Source organism: Labrus bergylta, chromosome 4 (genome assembly GCF_963930695.1).
Source record: "Labrus bergylta chromosome 4, fLabBer1.1, whole genome shotgun sequence".
In the NCBI taxonomy this organism is placed as follows: Eukaryota; Metazoa; Chordata; class Actinopteri; order Labriformes; family Labridae; genus Labrus; species Labrus bergylta.
Window position 1 is genome coordinate 21,308,492 of NC_089198.1, and position 9,622 is coordinate 21,318,113.

The following is a 9,622-nucleotide window of genomic DNA, read 5'->3' on the forward strand; positions in this document are numbered from 1 at the left end:
CGTTTAAATGCTACTTTTTCACTTTGAAATGAGGGAAACACATCTACTCTTCTGAAATGATCGGCTTTTACCTGCGTCACCACTGTCAGCTTCACAAATTGCAGAGGAATGCTCAACATCTGCTAGCCTTCATTTCTTCTCATATAATTCTCAGCGGGGACAGTGCAGTGATCAAAGGAGATGCTGTTCGCACCGCCATCCCAAAGGAAGAATGCAAACAGCCAAGCAGCTCTCCCAAGAATTCCCTGTTGAAGATCTTTCTGGAATGTCCTAACGAGCCTTCTCCGCTGTGTTTACAGTTCCAGACCGACGGCAACCCTGCAATCTGCCTTGCCAGCGTATCATTATCTGGCCTCCTCAGGGGACACACACAGAAACAGAGAGAGTTAGAGGAGTTTGCCTCTGCCTGACCAGAGTTTAGATGTATGTCTTTAGAGCTGACCATATCACTCTAAATGTCACGGGAAAGACAGAGACGACAAGTAACCACAGACAGTGACTAAGTTAGTCTTAATAAAGTGCTCTAAACTACTTCAAATTAGGCAGATGTCTAGACAAACAGCAGGATGCTGTGAGGCTACTGTCGCCTCAGAGGGCTCTAGTTGTGTTGTTGTGATAATACTTGCCCACAAAAGAGAAAAGGACACTATTTAAATGCCAAGCAAAGTGATAATTGATTTTAACTGAGCCAATGTGAAGTTACAAATTGAACATGACTGATAACAGGAAAGAAAAGCTGACTTTGAGATTTTTTACTAAAAGAGGAAACTTAGTGTCAGGAAAGAGAAGAGTTTCTTGGAAGAATGGGCAAAGCATGTGACACAGATGTGCGTGCGTGTGTGTGTGTGTGTGTGTGTGTGTGTGTGTGTGTGTGTGTGTGTGTGTGTGTGTGTGTGTGTGTGTGTGTGTGTGTGTGTGTGTGTGTGTGTGTGTGTGTGTGTGTGTGTACCTTCAGATTACAGCATGTTCTGATCTGCTCCAGTGAAATCAGAAACACAAATAAAAACTCGGACCTTATTGACTTCCGTCCTCTCTTATGTAACACAGGAATGTTTGAACTCGACCATTTCAATCTTAACTTTGTGACCATCCTGTCACAAATGCGCTGCTGGAAAACTTCTCAGTTTAAAGCAAGTAGGGACACTTCACCCAATAACTTTCAAGTACAAAATGTTAGTTAGTTTGTTGTTGTTCAGAAAATCTGGTAAATGTTGAGAAAACCCTGTGAGGATGCAGGTGGTGCTGTTTGATTAGTTCTACAAAATAATCATCTTGTCTCCCCTTGGAGCCTTTTTTTTTGTGCTGATTGAAATTTTAAGTGTAGAAAGACCCCATGTGATTTAAAAATGGATCCGTGGATCCATCCGTCTCACAAACAATTACTGATAATGACCAAACTCATTGAGGTGATAGCGTGGTATAGGTAAACAATCTCGTCACTTGATCACAAGATCAAATTTGTGGTTGTCATGAGTTGAATTACTAGAATTATGCACCTCACTCCCCAATCAAATGTCAATGGTCATGTTGCATTGTGGGTAATGTATGCTTCCCATTTTGACTAAGAAAAAAAGTTATATCTGCTGAATGAACTTTGACCTTTTAATTTGAGAGAATCTCCATTGTGAGACAAACATGTTACAGGAGTGCAAAGCGATTTCAGTGGCATCCTTCAAAAGTTTACTTTAGTACAGTTTTATTTCAAGTTTCATGGATTTATGGTTCAATACTTGTACACACGACACCTGATATCCATACTCACAATAAGACTCAATGAAACTATACTGACAAAAACACACCAATACTCAAGAAGCCTGCACATCACAATAGACGGTTCTACATAATATTAAGCTAATAATGTCCAAACACAACCTTACCAAAAATAGATGATTTCTCTCAGTCAGTATAACATTTTTTAGGTGTAGAACAAGTCCTGTTAAAAAGAATGCAACGATAAGTTTGAGATCAAAAACAGAGATTCTCTCATTGTGCAAGAGATTTTGATGCAATTGCAACCTTCCAATATTCAAAAGAGCTTATAACACCAATAAATATTTGAGGAAACAGTTTCTATGGTTTGTGTTCTTATCACTCAGTGGTTGAAAGAAGAAACTCTTTCTGCTCTGAAACCTTACGCCAGTTTAAAGCGGGTCATCATGCAGCTTCCTGCCCACAACAATAGTCTAAAGGCACTGAGAAGGGTCCTGACTGGAAGTGGATGAGGCCCTACCTCTATAGAAATCCTCAGACCATCACTGGCCCAGCAGGAACACAAGCTGGAAAGCTGCCCACACTTACAAAGAGCAAAAAAAATGTGAGCAGAGGATGCCCAAAGCGTGGGAATTTCACCTATAATGTTTTTTCAAGAATTCCAGGCCTGTGACCAACAGAGCTGTAACAGGAAGTGTGTGTCTGTGAGATTGTGTGGAAATGTCTGTGAGGAATTTGACCTTGCAATGGGGCAGAAGAGGGAACGTTGATGTGTCTCACTGATATATTGTTGAGTTTCACTTATTCATTGCCTGAAAATAAAACTCACTCCTGAGAAACATTGTCTCTGTTTTAGACGAATCATGTTGACTGTGTTCAAAAGTTCTCCCTACAAATATCCATGTTCAAACTTTATGCAGTCAAGTCTTTAAAGAAATTGTTCAAGTTAAATCAACTCTTGTAAATTTGCTGGTTTCTTTGTGCAATATTATTTCTCAGGAACCAGGAAAAATTACAGGAAATTGCTGGATAAATGTAAACTACTCGCCTAGATGTTAACTTTATTTTAATACTGTAATTGTTTTGGTTGAAGAAAGACGGGGGGAAAAAGCTAATTATTGAGCCTTGTAGGTGCTGAAGGTTGATTTACTTTGGATTTTGCGCAGCAAGCTGTTTCCATTTGTTTCTTGGCTGTGTGCTAAGCTAAGCTATTCGGCTGCTCATGTCATCTTCACTCATGTGAGCGAGGGATTGTGGTATCTTATCTAAGTTCAAACAAGAATGTGACTTTGTATACTTCCTTAAATGTTAAAGTTGATGACGGAGACATTACACACGGCATTACTAATGCTCCTGATGACCTGGGTGACATTTCTGACTCTTTAGACATCATGTAGGAATGCAGGGCAGCAAGAAATAAGATATGTAAGATTGGAAGGAAGATACACTGCATCAGAGGTTATCTTATTTCTCATGCATTGCTATGTAGGCAGCAATGCAAGATTGGATCCAATTCCAGTTAAATCTACAGTCAAATATACAACATTGCATCACATTTTATAAAACCAACATTTGTTCATGTTGTTCAATTTTCTCGTGAATGTCTTGGATGATAAAAAAAAGTGGCATGTCTGCAGTTAAGTCATGATTGAAGTGTGCATGTATATGTATGTATGCTTCGTAACTTTTTTAAATGTCTTTGAAGATAACTTGTATCAAAACATATTTCATGGCAAATATTGAATTTGTGTTGGAAACAGTTCTGATGGATGTCTCCTGTCCTGATGCAATCTGGGTAACTTCCACTAATCTATAACCATGCACATTGTTTTGTAGGAGGAAATATGTAATCTTGGATACTATTTTGGAACTATTTAACTACAATATCAAAGCCAAAGGCAATTTCAACAAATAAATCAAAAACTGCATTTATAATAAGCTGCCTACCTATGAGAATCATGCTTCTGTCAAAAAAAACTAAGTATAGTCACAGAGTTTTACTTCATCAATCACTGATGACCGCCACCTAGTGGTGAGCAGGTGCTTTTCATTTGGATAAGAGAGCATGCTCTTGTGAAACTTCTTCAGTTTTTCCATGTGGTCTCTGATGTGGTATGCAGCTACAACAAGGGATTGAAGATTAAAACTAGTACGTAAAGGAAATCATGTAGGCAGATTTTTTTACATATATTATGTCCATCAGATGCGAGAAAAATAGAACGTAGAATGTAAATAGAACAACAGGGCTGAATTACTTATATTTGTACACTAATTCATGTCAGATTTGTAATTCTTTTCAAATTAATTAAAGGTGTTTTCCCTTGTTTCTTTGGCAAGTACTTAAAGCAATGTGTGCTCCGTCTCTCAGTGATGTTCCTTTTCCTGCAGGGATGCAGAGCCCACAAGTATGCAGGATGTTTCATGAACCATTGAGAAATTGGGTTCATAAACAATCAGACACATACACACAGGAACGTGGGGAACATGTTTCCCATCCTCTGTTTTGGGCCTGTAGGAGCTGGGCGTCATGACAACCTAATACCGAGGGGAGAGGAATCCGTGTGCTGCCTGGCTGGGCTCCATCCCTCTGGCAGTCATGCTAAAACTCCTGAATCCCATGACAAAAACAACATTCCTCATCTAAGTGATATTCTTCAAGGAATTCCTGTTAAAAGAAGGCATTTCTCAGCGTGCATACCTCATCCTATTGAAACCATCTGGTGTAACGTGTGAATGTGAATTCTTTCACACAGCAAGGGAGACATTTTCTTTGTCTTTGTGCGCACATGTGGACGTTTGCATGCTCTCTCTCCGATGACTCTGTAGACACATTTGCTTGTGGGTTTTAATCTGCCTAATGAGACAGCGAGGTAAAAGTTGTTAACTTGTGTTTTATAACCTAATGGTAAAAGATGGAGGATCAGCATAGGCCTTTGGGACGCATACACAGATTATTTCATCAATGCAATTAACGAAAACAAATACATTCCTTGGTTTATGACAAAAACATGTTGTACTTAATAATAAGATTAAGTGCACTCATGAAACTACTCCTTACGTGCGCTTCTAGAATTCTGCTTGAGGCGTGAATGCCTTTGTGAAACGTTAGATCTGGTATGTTTTGTTTAGTATATACACTTACAAACATCAAAGCATGATGCAATGTTTTCCAAAAATAAGTGGAAAAATTATGTCGTACAGGGCAAATCGACATGACCGGACAATCGAAGCCACTTGCACCTTAAATGTAAGCTGGTCATCAATCATGACACATAGGTTCCGGGTAAACTTGGTTGGCATGAGTTTGGTTGTACCTAGCTGGATATTGATATGTGGATGAATAAAGGGATGGGCTAGGATGACAAGAGGCTCTGTCTGAGAGCTTGAGTTGAAGGTGGCTTTCATTCATCCATTTAGAGATGTCAGCAAGGCATGCCAAAATTCTTGCTGAGACTCTAATGTCGTCTGGTGGGAATTACAGGAAGAGCTGGGTATCATCAATCTCTACAAGATCTCAAACAAGTAATTAATGAATTAATACTTTTTGTTCTGGTCGTTTGCATTTCCCATCCCTCATTGAATTATTTAGACACATTAACCAAGATTTCATCCATCAACATCATCAAGCAAACATAAACTACTCCCAGATATTAATATTTACTTTAAGTTTATTCTATTTTATTGTTCTAGTGTGAATATTCTCTTTTTTTTTGGGGGGGGGGGGGGTTTAAAAGGTGAACTTAAAACACTAAAATGTACAGCACAATAAGACTTCCAACATCTTAAGACAGATTTAGACAAGGCTGCATTTTCACTGAGAACACATTCAATAATCTTGTCCGAGCTGTTTATGGTTTTAGTCATATCATTTACAGAAGCTACAATCAGATGCTATGTGTGTTTTGAACCACTGGGGGGAGCTGTACACCGAGAGCTTAAACAAGTAACACTGAATCATAGTGACTTAATGAAGGTGTACACTGCACCAAAGCTATTTATTAAGGCATATCTTTGTGCCTCTGGAATCACCCTCTTTTTCTGCAGAGCTGACCCCTTGGTCTGGAGCAGGACAAGCAGATGGATCCTCCACTAATGAAACACAAGCACACTTACTGATATTGGCTCAGGCTGTTTTTGTGTGTAGAATTTCACTAAAACCATATGTACAGTAGACAAGAGGATTACAGAGGGTAAAATGGGATTGAACCTGGCCTTTTGTTTAAAATATAAATATATATAAGACAAACTTTTTTTTAGATCATGCCACATTTATATAACAGAAAACACCAGCAGTATTTTAGGTCAGGGTTTATATTCTACTGAACATTGTAAAGGATTTTTTATTTTTCTTATATCATGAAACACTTCAAAGGATGCTCATATATACAATGTATACATATTTTACTGATTTTTCCATACAGTTTTCTATCTATCAGTCATAATACACTTGTTAACTGATCATCATCAGCACATACATTGTTGATCAATACTCATACACTGAAATCAAAAGTTTAATCCTACAATCATTCCTCTTTACATGTTTCAGTCATTCAGTAGTAGAACTGATTGTAAATGCTTCTTGAAGTTAACGTCAATAGAGACTTTCACACCAGTAATTTGACGTTGAAGCTGTGTCACGTAGAAAATTATTATGCAACAACAAAACGATGATGGCCAGTACGGGGATCGAACCCGCGACCTTGGCGTTATTAGCACCACGCTCTAACCAACTGAGCTAACCGGCCATGGATGGATGCAGCAGTGAATATCATCCAATACTCTCACACATATCTGGGAAGGAGTTGAAGGGATGATAGAGTCGTGATCTAACGAAGTCCTTGCGCAGCCTTCAAGCAATCGCTTTCATGTTTGGTCAGCTGTAATCCGCTGGACACTGCGTCAGAGGCGTCTTTTTATCGTCTATATTTTGCGACCTAACTCTGTTTCTGAATAGGACCTCGTGGCGCAACGGTAGCGCGTCTGACTCCAGATCAGAAGGTTGCGTGTTCAAATCACGTCGGGGTCAATTTTGAACTTTTAATTCTAATTTATCTAAACTGTAAGGCTGTAACTGTAGGTCTATCTATGTGGGACAAAAAAAACATAATGTAGAAATAAAAGGATAAATTCAGGAATACATACATAAGTAATAGCCTATATTAATATTGTGTTAATGAAAAAGGCTATTTCTATATATTTATTAATTTATGTATTTCTGCAATTTATTTATTTCAACATATATAGGCTATATTTCTTAAAATATTATTTTGATCATTGATTTATTCATTTAAGTACTTCTACATTATGTATTTGTTTATCAATGTTGTACAAAGAAAAGTATATATATATATAAATTAAGTTGATTATCCTTATATTACTCAGAAATAGTGATTAATCAATCAATGATTTAATGACAGACAGAAGACCCAGACAAGAAGCAATCGATTCCTCGCATTCTAACTATTGGTTTTATTTAAACAATGGCCTTGAATTGGACTAGCTAACCAGCCCTTTTTTATTATATTATTCACCAGAGACACAAGTCTATCAACTGGATCGTGATCGAGTGCAGCTCTCTTTTTATTCACAATATTACCTGCTGAACAGAACATCTGTTCAGACAAGACATTCCTGCTACAAAGATGCGTTTCTAAGACTTGGTGACAGCTTCATCTTCAGACCCTTACCATGTGAAGTCCCCCAAGGTTCAATTCCTAATCCCATACTTTTTTCTCTTTAATTTTTCCTTCTGTGATTGTTTTTTATTTTATTTTAAACATGGCATCTTTTTTATCTTGATGGGGATGACTCATAATTTGTCACTTCATTCAGATTAAAAATTGTGAACTAGTTTTTTTGGTATATGTGTGAACTGAACTTTAAGATAGCTTTTTTTTTTATTAGAATGGATTCAATTTTGTCATTGCACAAGAACAAGTTGCAAGTCTATACTGAATAGAATAGAATAGAATAGAATTACTTTATTGATCCCAAACTGGGAAATTGTGGCGTTACAGCAGCAGGTTGTCCAAACACACAATATGAGCAAAACCAGTTTTTTTAAGTGTGAACTTGCACAGCACAGCTTACAGTCCGTCGGAGTCTGCTACTTCCACGCTCAATACTGCAGTTTAAATGAAACTGTATACAACTCGAGAGTAAGATCCATGGCAAGGACTAAAAACTGGGCTCGTCCGGGATTTGAACCCGGGACCTCTCGCACCCTAAGCGAGAATCATACCCCTAGACCAACGAGCCACGTACCCCAAAAGTAGTAGAGATAACTCAGGAAATTCCCGGGTAGGGAAACTGGGGCGAACACCTCTTATTTCAGAGAACCAGTTTGACAGAACTACAATCAATGCCATCTACGACCCACAGTACGTTCATAAGCATGTTTATGACAGCCAATCATACCGACATTGTTACATGTTTTGAATTCATCTTAAACCACATCATTAACTGCTTCAACATATTATACAGTTTAGTACGCTTGGTTTAAACCATTGATATCTGATATTATTGTCAAATAATTGTTGTTACATTACAATTATTAGTAAATAAATTGCAGTAGCCTAGTAATGACATTACTGAAGTGATAAATGACTGACAAATGAAAGACCCCTTACTCAAGGTAATGGTGGAATTTCATTTAAAGTTCTCAAACGACACAAGGTAATTCAATGTCAGAAGACCCATATAACTGGATATTAAATCACTATTTATTTATTTTTAATCTGGCAACACTGATCAATAGCGAACAACGGTAGGAGGCGCTCTTACCTGCCCTTAACAAATAAAAATAAAAAAACTCCAAAACAGAAGCTTATGTGGGAGGATTACTTACATGCTCTAAATCGAGTCTGGTAACTATTTATGAATAGCAAGAAGTGATTACAATCCTAGCATAAAAAATACCATCAAAAAACAATATGCAATATTTAAACCATTGATGAATTCACCACCAAGTCATTTACTTGGATATCTTCAGCAGGTTTCTGCATCATTTTGATGCTGATGAATTTGGTACCAAAACTTTCTTTGACTTTATGTTGTCCAGACCCAGGGAAGCCTTCACATAAAATGTCTAAGTCTGTAACTCACTTATCTTATTTTCTTTTTTCTCTCTCTTCTTTATTGCATACAAGCAGGAGGCTTTAGCAGTCACAGAGAGGTTATGAATTTGTAATAGGTCTAACAACACATAAAAAAAGATAGATAGGCTCTTTATTGTCATTGCATATACAACTATTTTTGTGCAGTGCCTGTAGTAGACATATATATATAGGCTATATATATATATAGAGAGAGAGAGAGAGAGAGAGCTAAAGGGCGAATAATTTAACAGTTATAGTGCAGCGAATGAATATGTACACTTATGTACAGATGCCAGAGGCAAAACTGCAATTGCATAGCCAGAGAAAATAGACATTTATTAGATAAAGATATAAAGGAGATACATACAGTCAATGTCTAAAAAGCCTTTTTGTTTTTGGAGGATAGAATAGTTTGAATGTATTGTTTGGTTTCATGTTCAAACATAATAAATGAGGGTTTAGATAGTTAATTTAGATTTATTAGGCCTACATTCAATTTTACTAAGAGAATAATAAGCATATTGGTGATATATTGTTTGGTGATTTAAATGTTGCCTTTATGGAAACCAAATAATACATTATCTAGAAATATAGGGTAAAATCAGCATCAATATTATCAATAATGAATCTGTTCAAGTCCTTCCAGCTATTCAGGAATGGTCAGTGCCATAATATACGTGTTTCTGGAAGCTGAGACAGAATTAACAGTTTACACTGATGTCCTTTTAAATTTAATCAGATAATGACTTGCTGGATAGTGAAATGAAGGATTTTGAAGGATACTTTTCTTACTTTACAAGTCAAAAGATACTCAT

General features: G+C 37.2%; 3 non-coding genes across 3 annotated transcripts; 1 reads left to right on the forward strand and 2 right to left on the reverse strand.

The window, feature by feature from the left end:
• Positions 1-6,381: 6,381 nt before the first annotated feature.
• Positions 6,382-6,455, reverse strand: trnai-aau (transfer RNA isoleucine (anticodon AAU)). Its single transcript has one exon. It is a non-coding gene; the product is annotated as a tRNA-Ile (tRNA).
• A 209-nt stretch (positions 6,456-6,664) lies between these two features.
• Positions 6,665-6,736, forward strand: trnaw-cca (transfer RNA tryptophan (anticodon CCA)). Its single transcript has one exon. It is a non-coding gene; the product is annotated as a tRNA-Trp (tRNA).
• A 1,160-nt stretch (positions 6,737-7,896) lies between these two features.
• trnap-agg (transfer RNA proline (anticodon AGG)) lies at positions 7,897-7,968 on the reverse strand. The gene has a single exon. It is a non-coding gene; the product is annotated as a tRNA-Pro (tRNA).
• Between the last annotated feature and the right edge of the window lie 1,654 nt (positions 7,969-9,622).